This window comes from Protopterus annectens, chromosome 12.part0 (assembly GCF_019279795.1).
Source record: "Protopterus annectens isolate FY-2018-M chromosome 12.part0, PAN1.0, whole genome shotgun sequence".
NCBI classification, from domain to species: Eukaryota; Metazoa; Chordata; order Ceratodontiformes; family Protopteridae; genus Protopterus; species Protopterus annectens.
In genome coordinates this window covers 870,721,237-870,745,078 of record NC_056746.1, presented here as the reverse complement: position 1 = coordinate 870,745,078, position 23,842 = coordinate 870,721,237, and positions in this window count along the sequence as shown.

Sequence of the window (23,842 nt, the reverse complement as noted above, 5' to 3'; positions counted from 1 at the left end):
CAATCATGGTGCCCACAACCTTTTACAACCTTTTGGTCTCTCACCATCCCTGTCTTTCTTATATCCTAGATGCCTAACCCTCTTATTCCTAACCACCTTCCCCAACAACATTCCTCTCCACAATAAAAAAACGAATACCTGTCCCACCAATAAATATATATATACATATATATATATATATATATATATATATATATATATATATATATATATATATATATATATATATATATATATATATATATATACAAACACAACAGAGAGAAATGACTTCACCCAACTGAAAAAACAGTAAGATTCAAGGGTGTAACAGAGATGCTCACAAGTCCAAGTAACAAGTCGACCAGCTTTATTCCAGATCATATATATATATATATATATATATATATATATATATATATATATATATGTGTGTGTGTGTGTGTGTGTGTGTGTGTGTGTGTGTGTGTGTGTGTGTGTGTATATATATATATATATATATATATATATATATATATATATATATATATATATATATATATATATATATATATATATATATATATATATATATACATATATATATATCTATATATATATATATATATATATATATATATATATATATATATATATATATATATATATATATATATATGTGTCTAGGACACATGCTCGACTAGCATATGTCTGAATCACAAAACATCGAACACACATACACAAAAGTGCTTAACATTGAAAAGCACTTCCATGTATGTGTAGATCAAAAAAAAAATCTACGTTATTGCAGGGGGGCTTTGCCCTCTTGCACCCCCCCCCACCCCTACTTTATAATTCTCACTCCAAGATCGCACTACAGTGGAGAAAAAAGAATTTTCCATTACCCGCACTATAGTCCAATCTACGAAACAGGCACACATACACTGAAGCACTTGTCGATGTTAAGCACTTTCGTGTATGTGTGTTCAATGTTTTACCAAATGTACACTTCTCTGAATCGGAAATTGCCAACATGACTTCACCGTAGCCCCATTAACCAAAACCACAGACTACTGAACTTCTTTCCTGGGAAACGAACCACTTGGCCACCAGGTAAAATCACTCAATGGAAAGAAATTAAGCCCACCCACATCCCTAACTAAATATACCAACTCCAAGATCGCACTACACTGGGGAAAAAGGCAAAGTTCACTCTGGTGAATGCCCATACATAGCTTTCCACATTGCCTGTGTGTATGTCTGACACACTTGATTTGTTTCAATTGGTCACAAAACAATTTAGGTTGTCATACACATGTGAGGTGATGACTGCAAATTCCCCAAATTATTTGCATGCTGTTATCTTGTGAAATAATGGATAGCTGTGTTGCTCTCCCACTACCATCCTGCATATTTCTTTATTTTCCCCCTGTGTCTTACCCTCTGCTTGCCCCCCCCCATTTTCACCATTGCCCTATCAACCCCTTTTCACATGCTTAATTCTGATTCAAAAATAAAATCATACACTACACATGTGGACAGAGATGGCCCATAAAACAAACCCTCAGTTTTGGCTCTCATCATTTGCACAAACCTTGGCATTGTACAGCAGTGGTCCATGCTGGTAAATGGCATTTCACATTCTATGGCAAAAACTTAAAATTTTACCTTTGACCACACTAATACATTTATCATAACACAACTCATCATTGCCCTGCTGTAGAATTATAGACCGATATCACTGTGAGGAGATAGTTACTCTATTATGTTTTTAGGCTGCAGAACATATTGTACACCTTATGGGTGTCACAGTTTTCATTACTGTTATGAAGCCTGACATCCACATTCTGACTTACTTCAGTCTTTTGTCACCGTTGCTTCAAATGTGTGATTTTTACTAGATGAAGTATGAATCCTTATGTGACCTACTAAGATAATGCTGATGCCTATAGAATGCCTTTGCAGTGTCAAGTGTTTGAATCCAGAAGTATCTCAAACATTATTCAATGTTTTCTCATATTAGTATTATGCGTGGACATGTTGACTACATATGTTGCTAAACCACTATTATCCTGATTGTGTCTTAATCATGGTTCTACCCCTGCTTCCTCTCTGTTTGAAATACTTTATTGTACACAGTATGATAAAATTATTATGACAAACCTAAGATTAAACACACCACAGGATTGAGAAAAATGACCCACAAACAAAAATCTTTTCATCTGTCTTCCCTGTCTCCACCTCCCCTCTCTCTCTCTCCCTGTCTATTTCTCTTTCTCCCTTCTGCATCATCAGTCTTTGTCCTCAGCAATACCTAGCAATGAGCAACAATGGTAACTGATGGTAAATGAGAGTTCCTGTCTTATAGTCTGCTGCCCCCAGTGCTACTGTGCATAGCCTCACTAGCTATGGACAGACAGACTGAGAGCACTGTGAGGAGACATGTGTTATCATATGTTGAACGGGCTGTAGAGTTGAATGTATACTGTATGGGATGTTTCCATTGTAATTACTGCTGTGGGTATGCCACACACATACTCCCTTGTTTCATACTGTTTTCATTGTCCATTCAAATGAGTTTGTTTTAGCACCTGATATTTGCCTTCTTTGTGGTGTGATTGACTAATGATCATGATTATAGAATGTTGATGCAGATTGCTGGATGTTCAAATCTAGCACAAGGTCTGAAATTATGAAATATTAACATTTCTCAAAACATTTTCCTTGTTAAAATTATCGACGCATATGCTATTCCACCAGCAGTACCCTGCTTTGTCCTTTATGTTTTTCACAACTATCATAACCCTGAGTATACATTCCCAGCTACAAGTGCATGACATCTGGTTAAAACAATATTTAATGGGGGGACAAATTATAAAACACAAGACACTGGTTAAAAAACATGTTTCTATACACTTAGAAGGTACTAGGATGAAATAATTTTCATTAGCATGCATTTTCTGAAGGAAATTAAGTCTAACCCATAGATGTATGTTATTGTATAGTGACTTCATTACTCATTGAGGTGATAAAATGACAAAATTGCATAAGGAACACTACAAGATGCCTTAAATATGTGGGCATTCAGCAAATATGAGGATAGTATAAGTGTGCCCTTGTACCTACTTTACTACAATGATAATAAACTGTCTTTCGGCTTTTCCCGGTTAGGGGTCGCCACAGCGGAACTCTGGTCCGCTAATGATTGGCAGTAGAGTTTTACGTGCTAGCTTGCCGGGCCTAACGCACAACCTTCAGCAAAGGAATGCCCATTCACGCATGTCGACACACAGAAGACACTCTAACTGAGAATCGAACGTGTAACGTCTAACTGTGAGGCGACAACGCTACCGCAGCACCACCACTTTACTACAATGATAATGGCATGTTTAAATGATGACATAGAAAATATTGACATGGCACACACCTGTTCTGAAATGGCTCAGGATCAGAATTGTCGATATGTCTGTATGGGTCTACTTCATAACATTGCAATTTTATAACGTTGAATTTCATAACATTGAGACCAAAGCATCTAAATTCCAAAACATTGAAAACTCAGAATATTGAAAGTGTGCTTCATAACATTGATAACTACAATGCATATGTAAATAACATCCTCTCCACCTTCAACAACACCTAACTAACAAACAAACTTTCTACTACATTTCTGTAGGGGGGAAAGCTCCCCTGCACACCCCATGTGGCAGGCTCTGCCCCACACCCCCTACAAATTAAATATGCCAACTCCAAGATGGCACTACAATGTAAAAAATTAATTTCCTAACCTCACTCTATCACAATCACCATGCTGTAGTGTGATCTTGGAGTTGGTATATTTAATTTACCATACAGTGAGATTAGGAAATTCATTTTTTTCCCACTGTAGTGCGATCTTGGAGTTGGTATATTTAATTTATGTGGGGTGTGGGGGCAGAGCCCCCCAACATGGGGAGTGAAGGTGGGCTTGCCCCCTGTAGAAATGTAGTAGAAAGTGTGTTTCTTAGGTGTTGTTGTTGGTGTTATGTGAAGGTGATGTTATTTACTTGTGCAATGTAGTTTTCAATGTTATGAAGCACACTTTCAATGTTCCGAGTTTTCAATATTTTGGGTTTTCAGTGTTTTGAATTTTCGATGTTATGGTCTCAATGGTATGAAATTCAAAGTTATGAAATTTCAGTGTTATGAAGTAGACCCATCTGTACTCAATATTTGCACAAATGTTGGCATAGACCACTTCTAATTCCTGTTCTAAGTTCAAAAACTCAAAAAATAATTAGTGCAGTCAAGATATAATAAGTTCACTGTGATACTGTCTAACTGCTATTACTGTGAATTATGTTTGCACTCCAACACATTAAACTTGCAAATGAAGTATAATGGTGTGGAACCTTTACACAGTGGTATTAAGTAGTGTATGTGTTTGACCTATATGTTTTGCATTTACATTGCATAATGTATAAACATTAGGAAATATTGACAATGACACACCAACTTATCAAGATTTGAATACAATGATTCTGAGCTGAGAAGCAGGAATGCTTGGTGTCACTCCACTGTTTGACAAGTGATTATCATTCACCATATACTATAACATGAAACATACAGATATCATTCACACTACCATGATGTCCATGAATGAAATGATATAGGAGTTATCTGAGCAATATATAATGAATTATAATCAGCACATCACTGTTTTGTCTGCCTGCCAAGTCAAATATGTGATGTATACTACATGTATGTGCTATCTCACACTTGTAGTTAGACCTCCTGTGGCTCTGGTGGTTGATGCAATCTATGCTAGCTTGTGTACATAGTTCATAAGTTCATAGGTTCATAGGTGTGTACTAGGCTAATGGCCCTGGGGCCTTTACAAGCCTACCCATAGAAGTGCCCTGGTATTATGCCGCCTGTCATTACCCATCCACTCATCAAGATTTTGCTTGAAGAGAGCTAGTGAGGTGTGCAGCTTGACATGCATGGGAAGTCTATTCCAGAGCATGGGTAGTCTCAGGGTTATGAACCTGTCTCTCCAGCATGATCTGCTGATTGTGGTAATGAGGTTGAGGTCTCTGGAACGTGTGGTGTGGAGGGATTGGGATTTCTTTAGATGTAGCATTTCTAACAGAGATGGGTCAGACATGGCTTTGTAAGTCAAGCAGAGATAGCTTCTTAGTAGATGATATGAGACAGAGAATAGCTGGACTTTTTTTAGTTTTTCCATGTAGGACATGTGTTTAAGGCCTAGGATCCTCTTCATGAGATATTTCTGTGGCTTCTCCAACTGTTGCAGGTGTCTACTGAGGTACATGCCAAATGGGGCATTACACTCTATGATTAGTCTAATGAGAGAAGAGTAGAGAGAAATGATGACCACTTTCTTCATAGATGCAAAACCCTTAGTAATGAGATGTGCCACATAGAAAGACTTTCTGAACACAGTAGCAATGTGGTGGATGAAGGAGAGGTTGCTGTCAACCTGTGTCCCCAAATCTCTTATAATGCCTTGAGTGTTCAGTGGGCTGCCATTGATGTGGTAATTAGTGGGAATTGAGTTTTTCCCAAAGGGGATGACTACACATTTTTTGGCATTAAGCTTAAGGCCATGGTTTCGACACCAGTCATTGGTCTTAGTGAGGCCTTTCTGTAGGATGTCTGCATCACTTGGGGAGCTAATAATGGCTCCCAGCTTGCAGTCATCTGTGAATTTGGTCAGCGAGAGTCCATCTGTGTTGGCCTGGACTTCTGAGAAGTAGATGCCAAACAGGAGAGGACCCAGGACTGATTCCTGTGGGACTCCACTCATGACTTGTCGGCAGTCTGACTTGGAGTCTGCTACTTTCACAATGTGAGTCCTATCTGTGAGCCAATTTGCAACCCATCTATAGGGGTTGATGCCTAGTTTGCTGAGTTTATCAATAATTCCTGAGTGAGGAATGGTATCAAAGGCTATGGCCAGATTGAGGTAGGCTGTATGAACTGCCTTACCTTCATCCAGTGCTCTGATGACTGACTCAAAGAAGTCAACCAGGTTGAGCAGGCATGATGTACCTTTCACAAATCCAAATTGTGTGTGATCTAGAGTTTGGAGATTCCCTATATCCTTGTTAATAAGGTCCATGATGATGTCCTCCATAGACTTACATATCAGAGTTGCCAGGCTAATGGAGTGATAATTTCCAGGGTCTGTAGTTGCTCCTCCTTTATGGAGAGGGTTGACTGTAGCAGTGTACCATTTGGTAGGGACAAAGTCTGAGATGAGGCTATGAGTGAACAGAGCACACAGATGTGGTGCCAGTTCACTCATAGCCATAGGGACAAAGCCTGAGGTGAGGCTATGAGTGAACAGAGCACACAGATGTGGTGCTAGTTCACTTTGTAATTCATGTAGAACACAGCCAGGGATAGTTTCGGGTCCAATGGAAGCTGTATTCTTGGCCTTAGACAATGCAGCTTTAATCTGTGTTGTAGTAATGTTGGGTGCCTGGCATTCTTCTGGTATTGAGATTGGGTACTGAAATGGGTAGTTTTGTCATTATTGGTTTATACATTTTGTTTCTTTGCTTACTAGAAGATTGTTCAAGACTACAAATTTAAAACACATTCTAACAAGTGGTGCTGTATTATACAGGGAATATAATTTAATACAATCAGGAAGGTGAATCAAAGAATGCATACATGTATGCTTGCTCACAAGATGCAGGAGAGCGAAATAGGAGAAGAGACCAGTCACCAATGGAATCTCTCAGGGTTTGGTGCTAAGATTTTTTCTGTTTAGTATATACATCTCAAAAGTAAAAGGAAATACCAAACGGCTTTGGCCGACTAAGTCTGAGATAACTCCAAGCTAGAAGCAGTTATTGATTCCCCATATGACTTAACCATCATGCAGGAAGGTTTGCCCCAAACAATAACTGGTGCCAAATCATGAATTGAAACTAAACTCCAGGAAATACATTATTATATCCTTTGGTAAGTCATCTACTCCTGGGAACTGCCAGATTGACAATGCCTCCTGAGAACTGACCCAGTTGTTTGGCATTTGGGAACTTGTGTGTACAGTGACCTAAATTTTGACCAACATGTGCCCAGAGTCATAAGAAAGTCTTTCTATATTGTACATCTTATAAACAAATTGATTGTGACTAGATCTAGATATATTATTGTCCCCCTAAACAAAGCCCTCATTAAGTCAATCATTTTGTATAATGTCCACTTTGGCATGTATCTGTCCAGATCCATGCAACAATTGGAATACTCACAGAGATACCTTACTAAAAGGATACAAGTCCAAAACAATAGGCCTTGCATGGACCACCTCAAAGATTTATCACTATACTCAGTATCCTACAGAGTGCTTAGAGGTGACATGTCTGGCATACAAGGGATCCTCCGACCTAATGCCGATGAACCTAATGAACATCAGCAAGTCAAATGGCTTCAGAAATACTCAGTCCAGGTATCTAAACTGAATGTTGTGGACAGATAGATATATATCATAAAGGCTACCACTGTTCCAGAACAGACTATCTATTCAAGAAAAACAAAGCTCATCCCTGTCCATATTCAAATGCAACTTGGATCTAAGGATGAGTAATAGAAAATGTACCCCAGGATTCCCCCTCATGCCACTAATAGATAGAGGCAGTTCCTAAATGTTGCATCCCTTACATGGGTCCCCTCAAATTATCTATAGTATGATCACATTTATTCTCACTAGGGATAATATAAAATTATCAGCCATGGGATAGGTAAGACCAATCAGGAAATGGTAATTCAAGCACCAAAAGGGAAACTGGTTAACCTTAAAATGTTCTCCAAGTGAACCTATGTTGTGGTAGTAAATAGTCTTAAAAAAGTGCCCTTTTAGATCACTAAATGCCTCTCTCACACCCCCCCCCCCCATCTTCAACAACTTCCAGTGCCTCTGTTCTGGGTATCAGATATGTATGTATTGTATAACAATTGTGTTTTAACTTTTTGTGTAGCGTCATCAGTTAATGCACAGGGCATGAAGAACTTGATGCAGATTGCATCTGTTTGACTCTAATGGTATACACCTTTTATTATTTTGTACACTATATAATGGTTAAAGGCAAGAATGGCTTAATCATCAGTTGTTTGTGTGTGTCATGCTGCAGAGTGGTCACAAAGTGCAAATGGACCACTGTTATGATACATTTTGTGGTGGGTAGATGATGTTAATGCACTCATTTCTGTAATTCCTTATAAGCATGACCAATATAATGATGTATTGGATGCACTGTTTAGCACAAAGCACATTAAGTAATCAATGTTGCAACATAGTCATTGTCATTTGTTGTTATTTGTCAAAACTGCATAGAAGTAACCTCTGACAGCTTGGCTTTGCCAATGTCCATGCAATGGAGGTAGTGACCTATGCAAGGAGGATACCAACATTGTTACAGGCCAGTGTGCAGCTGTTGTATGTGAAATTTAAATTTGCAACAATTCTCTTAGTAATAGATGTTAATGTTAGAACTTTTGTGAGTTATGGTTGTGTACTGTCATGTAGATTTTATAAATGTGCTCAACAACACTCACGTCATAGCAAAACATGATTTGCAACATGATGCTATACTGCTTTCAAAGGTGTACTTTGCCAGACTGTATTTAAATATGTTTTGTGCAGCCGCTGCATAAGGAAGTGCACATACAATGTGATGATTAAACTGCTAAAATGTTTTATACTCCAGACAATTTGAAATGACAGGTGAAACAGTTCCCATGTAGATAAAATTTTTTTTCGCTTATTTCTTTTATGAGCTAACTATCCATGTGCAGTCTTCTTATCACACTTACTTAGATCATGTCTATAGGCATATGCTTACATTCCCACACACACAACCCACATGCCAAGGGAATGAATCCACATGGCTTTTTGCTTAAAGAACTTGACATGTGGGAATCTGTCCTATGCTGCCCGACTGAAAGAACTCCAGTCAAGCACAACTCATACCAAAAACAGAGATTGTCAATATACTTCATGATGAAAAAAATCTTCCCAAAAACAAGGATCAAGGATCTAGACCTTGGCGGCGGACTTAATATATTAGGACGCGGCTGTGGGGATAGCTGGAGGATGGAGAGAGATCCCTATGCTGTGGAAACAAATCCAAAACAAAGTGAGGCAGAGCACTGAAGGCCTTGTTCAAGAGAAATCTTGACCATCTTGACCTGGAGATGAGAGATACCAGATATACCCCCAGATTACCTCAGTGTCACTGCACAGAAGTAACAGCAAAATAATGGGTATAGTTCCCCCATACTAAAGGGTGGCGTAAGCCACAAAGCGATGGGCTAGGGCTTTGTATGCCCCCTCGCAGATAGCCTAGTATGAACCTATGAACCTATGAACCTATGAGGAAGGTGAAGCCATTGACTGTAAAACAAAATAATTGCTGGCCATAGCAACTTTCTTTAGATCATTTTGGGGTATAACAAATTAGAAAATATCAGTAAACATTTACTTTGATACAGAGGCATTAGTAATGCAGAAAATTTCAAGATTTGCTAAAAAACATCCCCCAGATTTATCATTCCTCTGTGCAGGACTAGCTTAGCCCTGCACGGAGGCGTTCATTTAAGAGCAGGATGGCAGCGCGCCATGCATGGTAATGAGGCACACTGCCTGGGGTCCTAATCTTACACAGAGCATGTAAGAGTGCAGGGGGCTTGTCTGAGAACAGAGCACTCAGAATATACATGCCCCCACAATGAAGAACAGCAGAAAGGGGTAAGAAATGAGTGAGACTGCTCATAGGTGTCCGCATATCCCCACCAACAGTCCCCCTTGTGTACAACAGCAATTACAAATAAAATGAACAAACCCTGTATTTATTTTTATTTTAAAATCTGATTAGAGCAAACCGTAGGTGCGAGGGTGTGCCCATCACTTAGCTATGGTTAATGCAGCTTAAATGGCTGAAGAGGATAACAAGGAAGATATATGCAAATGAAGCAGTATAGCAATAGTGTAGTGGGCAGAGCATTCACCTTATGAGCAGAAATTCCCTGTTCAAGTCCCACTGCAGCACCTTCTATTTTCCATGGCAAAGCACGTTATGACTAATATTTATGTTGCATAACCCACTAAATAACATATTTTTATGAACTGGAGTACTGCAGTAAATGCACATGTGAGGTGTCAGTGACATAATGAATAAAGCAGTTATAAGCAGGTTTAAGCACCAATAAGCAGTAGTAAGCACATTTAAGCACTAGTAGGCAAGCCTAAGCCTTTTTGTGTGGTGGCAAGCAATGCCTACACTGGTCAAGCAATTCTGAAGCTAACTCTCTGTAAGCAGATGTAACGGCAGCTTTGCAGTGCTTACCATTGCGCAAACCCACACAATCCCACTTATAGATGCTCAAGAGTGCCTTAATCACTCTGTATCCAATGGCCCTTGTTCTTCCCATCAACAAAATAAACAGCCATGCAGGTCTCAAACCCAGGACCCTACACAGCATAGTCACAGTAGTTAACCACCAAGCCATCAGAGAAGTACAGAAAAATGAGGTATCAGCAAACAAGTCTTCACCATAGTAAAACCAAACTGAACCTGTGAAAGGAATCAGTATACAAACATATGTGTCTTAACCCACTACATACCATAAATATGTGAACCGGAGTACAGCAGTAAGGCCAGAAGTCAGGTGTAATTGTAAAAGAGTGTTGAAGTCCCCAATAAAACACAAGGACCCCATACAGTGTACTTACATATGAATCATGGATACCAGGCATACATATAAGTTGTAATGAATAATAACTTAATGCCAAAAAGGAATTATAATGCAAAGTCTAATGTAAGCAATGCTACACACTGCACAGGCCAGCTTAGGAGGTGTAAGCAATGTGTAGGGCAGCTAACTTAATGTGCCCAGTGTTATATCCCTTTAAATAATGCCAATCATAGGTAAGCGGGTTTGCACATTGCTTAGCCTTTTCAAAACTGGCTAATCATGGAAAAGTGCTGGAAATTAGCCCTATTTAAACCCAAGAGGCAGGAATACATCTCATAACTGGTTGTAGCTTCCCCTTGCAGGCACAGTGGCAGTAAGGGGAGAAGGTGTGCCCTTCTGGGCGCAGCACTGGTGCATCCAGGAGTCCAAGGTCATGGCAGGACTCCTTGTCAAAGACCATGATCAGAGACTGCTACAGGGCCAGTAACAGGGCTCCCAATATAAGGTGGAGGACTGGGACCATCTTGCCCGCAACCTCACCAGTGCCACTGGCATACCCTGAACTGGTGAGCAAGTCAGGCATCACTATGATGACCTGAAGCAACATAAGGGGGACCTCTTGGAGGAGTGATTCCAAAAGGCTAGAGCTTCAGGGGATGTTCCAGTCATGTGTAAATATCACCCAACTATGTGTGTAATAATTGCCAGCTCAGGTATATCATGGATAGGTATGGCTAAATATTCCTCTTATGTTCCCCACAGCTGCAATGGAGTGGGCCGCGGACCAGGATGCTCACGTTATTTGCCTGGCGAGGTTGCAATGTGAGGCAGGTCAGTAATACTCTTGCAATTACTGTCATATGAAATAAAATGAAAAGTAGTAGTAAATTAATTGCCTGTATAAAACCTGTATAGTTCAAGGCAAGTACTGCATACACTAGAGATTATGGCAGGAAGAGTCTCATATTGTTTGTATGTCAATAAAAGTGTAATAGCCTGACAATAAAGGTCTAACTGCTGGACTGCATGTGTATACTCTGGTATCATATGGTAATGTAGATTAGCAATCATGTAATAGTACTGTAGTATTAAGCACTGTTACCCACATTGTGCACCATAAATTGAATGTGTAGGAATGCCTGTATATGACAGCTATAATCCCCAGAGGCCATTTAGTACAACTGTGAGACGCATAGACAGAAAATGGGGAAAATGCAGGCAACAAAACCTGAATAGCACATGCAACTGAGATGTGAACTATTGTTTTTTAGCACACACAGCCATGGTTTGAATCCTGCCAGTGGTAGTATTCTACATATAGAATCATACACCATAACTGTACAGAAATGTCCAGAATGTCCAGTAAAGTGGCCCATATCTGTTGCCTATCAACCTATCCCCCTGGAAAATCAGTGGGATGATCCCAGATGTATAGGCAGCAAACAGGCAATACAAGTGATTGACACACATCTATGAGAACAAAGCTGGCACACTAGCAACTCCACAATACCTTATGAGACTAAGAAGCCACGTATGTCCCATTTACACCACAACTTGTCAAGCTGTGGTCAGAGTGTGTACAGTAATAGAGTGAGATGTATGTGCATAATAGTAATGTGGAATCTGGTACTGTGTATGGGAACATTCAGGTAGTGCTAATAAACATTTTTCCCACAGGTTTGTCAAATACCAACATTGTGCCCAGAAATACAAGAATGATACCCAGTACTGGTACTGTTTACATTGGTATTGTATGGCAGTGCGACTGATGCAGTTGCTCTGAATAATGAGGTATTACACATCACTGTCACCCACAGTGTCCTACAACATATAACTGCCTAGGAAATCTGTATAAGAGTGTTGTAATACAAGATCAGAATGCAAAAGCACAGGGGATTAATAAGACAGAAAGCAGATAGGAGATCTACAGCAATATCTATATAGCAGACACAACTGTGATGGACAGTGTTTAAGTTGTAGCAGACACAGCCATGATCTGAATCCTGGGAGTGGATGTAGGCTGCATACAAAATCATACCCCACAACTGTACAGATGAGGCCAGAATGTCTGACCAGATGCCAATATATGGGCCCATATCTGCTGCCTGTCCCTCTGTCCCCCTAGTAAGTCTGTGGGATGATCCCAGATGTTTAGCCACCAAACAGAGAATACAAGTGATTGTCAAACACTTATGAGAACAAATCTGTCACTGTAGCAACCCCTGAAACTGTTAGAGAGTAATATGTCAAGTATGTCCTATCTACACTCCCATGTTGTCAAGCTGTGACCAAAGTGTGTACAGTAACAGAGTGAGATGTAGGTGCATAATGCTAATGTGTAATCTGGAAGTTTGTGTGGCAACAGTCAAGTAGTGCTAACAAACATTGCTCCCACATGTACGTTGGATACGAACACTGTGCTGAGAAATACAGACCATTATAACCTGTACTGGTACTGTTCACTCTGGTATTGTAGGGAATTGTGAGTGTTGCAGTTTCTCTGAATAGTAAAGTATTACTGATCACTGTCACCCACACTGTGCTACAAAATATAACTGTGTAGTAAAGCATGTATATGTGTGTGTGTGAGGTCACTAAAGGTGGAAGAGGGCAATATTCTAGATATGTCCCGGTACACCAGCATGTGGTCAACACATGGCCAGAGTCTGTGCAGAAAGAGTTGGATAGCTATGTGCACATCAACCTGGAATCTGGGAGTATGTGTAGAAACAGTTAGTTAGTGTTAACAAACATTCCCTCCACAGGTATACCAGGTAAGAGGTGTATACTGCAGGTAAAACCAGATCATGTGTAACGATGATGATAGCCATATCACTGTCCAAACTAAGCTAAAGGGTAGTGTAGTAAGACTTGTAATGTACAGATAACAGCACTGACTAAGAAAGTAATGTAGATTGCAGGAATATACTAGTTGTTAATTTACATCCCCCCCACCATATCTCCAACAATAATCAACATACCCACCCCAACTGGTATGTAATGTCACCTATGTTCTGATACTGTCCAATTATTTGATAAATATATTAATTGTTCCCATGCATGTGCTATATTGAATTATTCCAACATTGGTGGCATGGTTCCAACAATGCACCTGCATGCTGTTCTTATTACCACTCTGGTCCCATATATGCATGTGTTCTGTTTGCTATGCAACTGTTTCGTATCTGGTGACTGGTTTAATGGGAATATCTATGCATGCTGTTATACCTAACCCTGGAATATGTTGACTATTACTAACCCACATATGATGATGAAATCTAAACACTATAGCACGCTTGGGAAGGCCGGTACCAGTGGACCCACCAGTCCCACCTTCAGGTGGCCATGGCACCGGGCACCAGCATGTCTGGGGTCCAACCCGGGACCTCCCTGTCCATTGGTCCTGCACCACCTTTGGGTGGAACCGCCTCATGGGATGGGACTTGCTCCCCTGGGATTGGGCATGGACAGGCACCTGTCACCCATTGCCAGGTCGGGGTCGTAGTGCATAGAGAGATCAACCAGCAGTTTGGTGATCTTCTATGCCAGCTTGAGGGCCATGTGTCATGATTAGAGAGTCAGCCTGGCTCTGCGACTCAGCCCCCAACACAGCCACCTTCGGGGTTGTGAAGGTGCAGTGGTGACTGCCCATGGGTGAGGACCTCAGTCCCACTGTTTCCATTAGGGGGCTCATGGGCTTCCGATTTCCCACCACCCATCCCTATCAAGGTGTTTACCCCCCACATGTGTCATATACTGCCCCTGTATGCATCTTGTTTGTCTTGTCTGTTAACCTACCCAACCCACCTCCCGAAATATACCTACTACCCCTCCCCAGCATCCCACTCTCACCTGAAAAAAAGGGTAATTTGTTCCCACAAAAAAATCTCGCCCCATACATAGCTGTCTATTTCACACAGGTGTCCAATGGACACATGTAATCCAGTCTAATTGATATCACAACTTATTTTTGTTGTCCTCGCCCCCTCCCAGGGGTTGAGTGCCCAAATCTACATCCAAATTCAGTGTTTATGGACAGCTGTTGCTGTAGAAGAAATGGGCAGCTATGGTCCTTCCCCACACCCTTCCTGCACATCCCTGGCTATTTTCCTTACTGTCTATCCCTCTTTGTGCCCCTTTTTTCACCACTTTCCTATCAACCCCTTTTTCTTTTCTTTTAAAGAAATTAGCGTGGGGTTAAGCGGGAGTAAGCACTTTTAAGCAGCAGTAAGCGGGTTTAAGTCTGTTTGCACAGGGGTAAGCAATGTCTACACAGGTTAAGCAATTTAGAAGCTAACTGAGTATAAGAAACTGTAACCGGAAGTTAGCAGTGTTTACCTCAACGCAAATGCGCGCAAACCCACTTACAACTGCTTTAAAGTGCCTTTATCATTCTGTATCCAATGGCCCGTGTTCTGCCCAGCAACAAAATAAACAGCCTCTGCAAGGCTCAAACCCAGGACCCTTCACACCATAGCCAAAGTGATTTACCATTAAGCCATGTCAGATATACATAACCATGATGTTTACAAAAATATATCATCCAGCCCAGTCATTCAACAGTACAGAGAATGTATTCCAATATTTAGATGTATCTGTGTGTGTAAATATATATTAATATCTAATTAGATACAACATATCTATATATGTAGATATACACACACACACATATATATATATATATATATATATATATATATATATAAATATATACATATATATATAAATATATATGAACATATATACATGCAAATGCCTACCTCTATAGATATGTATGCCTACATCTATATGTCTAAATATATACGGCAGGTTATTTATATATATATATATATATATATATATATATATATATATATATATAGATAGATATATATGGGCATACATCTGTAGATAACAATGGGGAAATAACAAAAACATATATGTCCACATGCAACATTAATGGAGTTGAGAGGCCCCAAACAATATACGTCCTGTATAAATAGGTATACCCCCCACAGCCAAACATGCCCGCCCTGCAATACACTATCAAGTGTTGCAGATCCAGTAACTAGGACAAGACATGGCACGGGCATCCTTAGGATACATATACACAGACACATATATGCAGATACAGATATATATATGTATATATATATATATATATATATATATATATATATATATATATAAAACTATGCATACACATGCAGAGATATGTACAGTTACATATGTAGTATTTACACACAATATGGAACAGCCACTTTTTCTACAGTTACCACCTTACCAACTGGAGACTGTATGAGCCACCCATACAAATGACATTCATTGTCTGCAACATATACCCACAGAGATATCAAAGAACATAACACCACAAACAGGTGTGCATAAATGGGAAAGCTTTATTTGTGTACTATTACAGTTGTATATGCCATGTCATATAGCTTTTAGACATGGACATCCATATAAACTGCATAATGCAACTGTGAAACAGTTATACTAATACAGTAGTCTGGAAAAGTTAACAAATGTTGCTGTCCAGGCCAAGGCCATCAAGTAGTACAATAGTAAAGACAGACTGGGCCACAGGATACCAAACAATTAATGGTAAGTAATGCAGATGTATAGTTCAGCAACCTCTATCTACACTCTGCAGACAGTCCCTAGGGGTAAAGACCTCAGTTGACACAATGGGATGTAACTGTTACATAACAAGGCACAACTGACACCATCACAAGCACACTGACAAACAGAACAGTCTGCATGGCAAGTGACAGTAGGCCTGCATTTAAACAAGGTGGATTATATGGTAATGTAATCCATATACTTTAAGGTAGCTCACCCTTGATGGTCTTCAGGACTTTGGGCTTTCAGGATTCTGTAGCTCTCTCATATACATATATGTATATATAGATATATGTATACATAGATATACGTATATGTATATATAGATATATGTATATATAGCCATATATGTATGCACATCCTATGTGTACAGATATGCCTAGTTATGTTAGTATATATGTAGATATCAATAACTATATGTGCATACATATCTATTCTGATTTACCTACTACTGTCAATATATATGTAGATATCCATACGCTTATGTGCATATGTATCTCTATCTGTATATGTGTAGACATATATTGCTCCGTATATGTATATATCTGGGTGTTTATTTGTATATCTATGTACGTATACATATCCATCTATGTATGTCGATATGTATATTTGTATGTCTATATAGATATCGGGATAAATATATGTGCATATATCATCACCATATGTCCTGAACATGGAGTGTAGCCCTACCTCAGCACCTGTAGTCCCAATGTCATAGTGCAAGGGGATGTCAAGTATGTATAGCAGATATACTTGTAGAGTATTGCTACTGTAATAGGGATTGTCTTCACAGACATGGTGTGTTTGGGAGGTCACATCTGCTTTTAACATGTGTGCCATTGGCTACTGACAGACATCCTAATGACATCATAGTACAGTACCACTGCTAGCACATAATGCTCCTGTGGAGTACAGCAGAGATAATGGCCAGTATATGTGGACAGTCTGACACACTCTGGACAGTCCAGAGGTATACACATAACCTCTTAGTGCAAGACATGTGGACCATTCCTGACAAAGTGGATGTTAACAGCCATGTAGATGAGTATAACACGTAACTACTGGTATACATTTGCTCCCATAGGTTATGCATTCACACATCCCTGCCTGTTCTGCCACATAATAACCACTGATAAAGAGGGGTCATGGCCACATACCACCCACTAGATATTGACATACATCTGTACAGCATACCACTGCTCTGTCTGACATACATGACTGTTATGGTGGCCCAGCAGCAGTACATCTGGCAAGTAACTGGACATTATATTTCACTGGGTAAGTACACTAAGCTGCTAGGCATGTAACAAAGCACTGTGCAGGCTACAGGCAGACCGGCTCAACACTGGCCTACATTTCCTATGGGGGAATGCACATGCACCTGCACATAGCAGGCTCTACAGGTATGCCACAGCACAGAGAAGCATACACCTGTGTGTAAGTGCATCACCACTACCAATGTGAACACAGCCACAGCTACATATGGCATGCTAGCGTATTATTACAGTATATGGACTATCTGTTCAACACCAACCTCATATGTGCCACCCACACACTAACCCTACATATACTGGGCCACTACACAGTGTGGTCCACTGCCTGTCTGTGGTATGGGACATGTGCGTGTATGGCCCTACAAACATGTAAGCCAATAAGGTAACATACAGTGGAGCAGCATGTAACATCAGATAGAACAGGCCCAAGAACAATGACATCTACCACAGTCAGTACACAGGCCAAGGTACATATTAACAATACACACACTGCCAACAATCACCATAAGTACATAGACCTCAGTACTGTACACACAACCATAGAATGTGCAGTTTTTGTCATCAAATATAACCCCTACTATACATTACATGTGTAGCAGTCTGATATCTCACTGGCTTGTTCTCAGATATGCTGTCACTAATTATGGTGTACAGTACATATGCACCCCTTACTGCATGACATATGTACAAAGGTTGTCAGGGTTGTGGCTGGAGGCACATACACAGGGCCAATATTGACATGTTGCTGTGATAACCTCATACATTTACTGTTGTAACAGGGTTTGTTGCACCATATGTCCTATGAGGGATATGAAGTCAGTAACTCTCATGGCTGTCACCATCTACAGACTGCAAACCTCATACTACCTTCTGCAGCTCACAGATAGGTGTTCTGTGGGTAACACCTGAAAAAAAAGGCACCACACACTGGCCAGTCTGCCTATGGCCCTACAGATGGGTGTTCCCTCATTAACATAGCACTGACATGGCAGGTATGTAAAAATTTAGGACAGCCATATCCACACACACCCTGCCAAACCAACATTACCCCAAATGCAGTATATCAGCACTTACAGTCTGTAGTCAGGTCAGGCACATCCCCCTCCTGTGTGTTGGCCTGTTTCCACAGTGTATGTTGTTAAGAGTAAACCCCAATCCATCTGAGATGCTGTTTGCCAAACAACAGATCGAGTTTCTGCTCACAGTGAATGAACGGCCCACCACCAACATGATGTTCCTAGATATTGGTGTGTGTTTCTATGCAATTGGCTATGGGAATGTTACTACAGCTGTTCCACATGCAATCAGCTAGAGGAGGGCTGCAATTCGTGCAGAGACCATCAGCTGATCCTGAGCCTCACTTAAAATACACATACTGCTGCCTAAGCAAAGCAGGTGCAAGTTTCCACAACCACCAGAAAGGGAATAAGAGAGGCAGACGGAGGCACAGAAAAGCCAGGGAGGGGTGGGAGAGTAAAACTTATGCATGTTTGTGTCACACACCTACCAGTACAGGGTATCAAACCCCCGATGACTATGCAGTGCTATCACATGTCCATGCAGTTATTGGATGTGCCACAAAGGTTACATGTTGGGGAGCCCTCAGAATGTATATGTGATGGTGAGTGACATCTGCAACAGAGATATGGTAGCAATGTGGTAGGTGTAGTACACGTTCTGGCATGCATGAACAGGTGTCAGCGTCAACACAGCCACACTCTCACAGGGATGCACACACATCGCCACACTTAGCAGGGTCAGGAATACAACTCATCACTAGTGGGATGGCTATAACACAGTACTGTGCAGATATCGCATGCACCACAGGCGTTATATGGAGGTTAGATGTGCAAAGGGTATGTGGAGGTGTCTGATATCAGACAGCATGCTTCAGTATGCCAATGGGGGTTGTAGTGAGTGTGAATGTGGTCATACGCATGATACACCACACACACAAACATGGGTGCCACTACTGACATGCATGTGTGCACTGCTTCATGGGTGTGGTGTGGTTGATGGTGCCAGATGTCTATACAAGGCTAGGTGATGGGTATACCTTGGCATCAGGCCACATGACAATGGTCTGCATTGTGGCTCAGGGGTGTAGTGTCTGGAGTTGCCTACACAGGTGGGTATTGTATTCACCATCCAGTCAGCTGGGTGACTATTGCATGTGGCCAACGCTGTGCATTGCTTGCCATGTATGTGTCGCTTAGTCCATGATATGGACAGTGTCTGGGATGTGCACACCTCCCACATGCATTTACAGTGACATGTGGAACTGTACATGGGGTGTCTGGCCCATGTTGTGTACACAGACCATTATCATCAGATGTGCCAGTCCTGGCCTCATGTAGCAGGAACTGTTCATGGAATGCAGGTTTGCCCTGCACCTACAATGATAGCATGATACGACTATATGGTGTCAGTGGCATCTGCCCATACAGGACTTGTGTTTCAGGCATGTTATGTCCTTTGTGGGTCACATTTGATGGCACCACAGGTGTTGCAGGTGTCCAGTGGGGAACATGGTTGACATGCACTGTTGGGATGTACATGCCTATTGGACTGAAGGACAGGGTGCCATGCCCTCTGTAGCCCACTGCAATCACACCATGGTTACTATCAGTAGGCAATATGCAGGGTACTACCAACATAATGGCTGTTGCCTAGGCAAGTATGTGTGTTTATGAGACATGGGTTGAGAGTGTACCCTGGGTAATACAAGGGTTGCTAACATTGGTCAGCTGGCATTGATGTCACATTTAGGGGTATGGATTTGCACCATAGCCTCTTGAATTTTTCACATCTATTATCCCTGTACAGTGGACATTGTGATATATCGCCACAAGCTCACGACCAAAGATATCACCAGGAACCGGATAGTTTGTAAAAAACTCTACTTTAATTAAATGTAAATCCACAAGTAAAATGCTCACGAAAATTATTAAAAAACAAAATTCAGTCAAGCTTTTACTTGGGCTCTCCCAGGCTTTATCAAGACAATGTCATGCTCAATGTGCATTCAATTTATAACTTCATCACTCCTATAATCAATTATACAATTAATTATTTTAGTGCAATCTCATTAATACATAGTCTCCTGTTATTTAAAGGTACAGAATTATTATTGACAACAATAGCAGAAGCAGAAAATACAGCAGCAGCAGCAAAACAATCTGTAAAGAACTTCTTGAATATTTTTTGTCATCCTTGCATTTTATAGCATTTCATAGCATTTTAAGGGTTCCACTTATATCTAACTAAAAACTATTTTTTAAAATTCTTGTTAAAATTCTATTTTATTAAATACAATGAATACTAATATTAGATCATATAAATATAAATATTCTTATGTATTAAATGTTCAGCTTTTAAAAACTACTAAATGTTAATTAATCATAATGAATTTATAACTCACAATGTTAAACATAATGATCAAAAAATCTTATTTTCTAAATATAATTTAATTAAAACATAATTTAATTAAAACATCCATACTAATAAATATGATGCATTAAAATCTTACTTTTAAGCATTATGAATCTACTTCATTGGGACTGTGTTAAGCACTTTTTAAAATTGGATCATTCTACATTAGCTTCAATAACCACCCTTTAATAGATAAAAAGTTTGCGAAAAATACATTAATTTAAACCCAAGCATATATAATATGTGCCATAATCGTTTAATGATGCAATCAGTATTAACAGTGCTCTCAAGTTACGTAGGGCCAAATTATAGATGGTGTCTTAAACGATTATGGCACATATTATATATGCTTGGGTTTAAATTAATGTATTTTTCAAGAAACTTTTATCTATTAAAGGGTGGTTATTGAAGCTAATGTAGAATGATCCAATTTTAAAAAGTGCTTAACACAGTCCCAATGAAGTAGATTCATAATGCTTAAAAGTAAGATTTTAATGCATCATATTTATTAGTATGGATGTTTTAATTAAATTATGTTTTAATTAAATTATATTTAGAAAATAAGATTTTTTGATCATTATGTTTAACATTGTGAGTTATAAATTCATTATGATTAATTAACATTTAGTAGTTTTTAAAAGCTGAACATTTAATACATAAGAATATTTATATTTATATGATCTAATATTAGTATTCATTGTATTTAATAAAATAGAATTTTAACAAGAATTTTTAAAAATAGTTTTTAGTTAGATATAAGTGGGACCCTTAAAATGCTATGAAATGCTATAAAATGCAAGGATGACAAAAAATATTCAAGAAGTTCTTTACAGATTGTTTTGCTGCTGCTGTATTTTCTGCTTCTGCTATTGTTGTCAATAATAATTCTGTACCTTTAAATAACAGGAGACTATGTATTAATGAGATTGCACTAAAATAATTAATTGTATAATTGATTATAGGAGTGATGAAGTTATAAATTGAATGCACATTGAGCATGACATTGTCTTGATAAAGCCTGGGAGAGCCCGTAAAGCTTGACTGAATTTTGTTTTTTAATAATTTTCGTGAGCATTTTACTTGTGGATTTACATTTAATTAAAGTAGAGCTTTTTACAAACTATCCGGTTCCTGGTGATATCTTTGGTCGTGAGCTTGTGGCGTTGTTGCTGTTTTTGCCTTTGGTTCCAGGATTTACATTGTGATATATACTTGGCCCACCATATAAGACGTTGGCAAAACCCACTCCACATTGAGTCCAGTTGTTACACACTCACAACCACTGCCACACAGGATACAAATGACAAATGATGAATGACACAGACACACACACACACACACACACACACACACACACACACACACACACACAAATACACACACAATTGCCAAGTCTGGGATTAGAACTCCTACCTAACTAATTTATCCCACTACAGAAGTACGCAGTTAGAGGACGTGCTAAGAAGATTACTGGGCTACAACCTTCCCAGAGGTGTATTTCTAGGTGGATGACATCAGCAGCCTTGCCAAAGTACAGCATTTGAATTGTAGGGTGTGTGACTACCCTAAAAAGCATTGCTCTCTACACAGACAGAGTTGGACAGACACACACACACACACACACACACACACACACACACACACACACACACACACACACACACACACACACACAGACAAACACACACTTACCAAGTCTGGGATTAGAACTCCTACCTATTTTATCATACAGCAGTATGCATTTATGGCATGTGCTATGGAGATTACTGGGCTACAACCTTCACAGAGATGTATTTCTAGGTGGATGACATCAGCAGCCTTACCAAAGTCGAGCATTTGAGTTGTAGGGAGTGTGACTACCCTAAAAGGATTGTTTTCTACACAGACAGAGACAGACAGACAGTCACACAAACACAAACACCCACAGTTGTCATGTCCGGGATTGGAACTTCTACCTTACTAGTTTATCACACTACAGCAGTATGCAGTTATGGGATGCGCCACGGAGATTACTGGGCAACAGCTCTCCCAAAGGTGTATTTCACAGTGGATGACCTCGGCAGGCTTGTCATACTAGGGCTATGGGGAGAGCAGTGTGTGTGCATGGGCCATAACCCATTCATCTAGAGGTTGACACATCACATGCAGGCACACACGCGGTCAGATTTCACAGGTACATGTATACAGCTGCTAGATGATGACTTCTTGTACTGTCATGTTGCACAGCTAGCACATGCACCACATAGTCTGTAATGCCGACAGATACCAGTGGCTAGTATCTACAGTGAGTGACATCTGAACCTCATGTGGTTGTGGACCTTTGGCTGTGTGCTGGGTGGGACAGACCTGGGTGGCTTCTTGTCACAGTCACCATCTTCCACACATCTATGTACATCTACCTTTGGCTTATTATAGTGTGTTGTCCTTAGATATGTGTCTGTATTCCTATCCACTGTGTGTGCAAAGCATGTGTGGTGCATACTGAGGAGTGTCTGCACTAACATCTGTGACTGCCAGATGTGTCAGGTCCACTAGTGTTTGCAGACATGGCCTTCATCTGTTTAAGTGTGTGAGCATACCCAGTAGGACCTTTCAGTACGTTGTTGACTGACATTCCCTTCATTTATCTAAATGTGTGAGCATGCCCTGTATGTCCATCTGTATTGATTGTGTGAATCGAATCCAGGTAGTGTGTACTGCAGTGCTGATCTTTGTGTTGTACATCTGCAGGTAGCATACTGTTTCTGCAGGGTATCCTTCGATCATTTGGCATTGACTATTACTACATTTCTACATAGGATGGGGGCACACCTGACTATTTATACATTTCTACACAGGATTGGGGAGGGCACACCTGACTGTTACACATT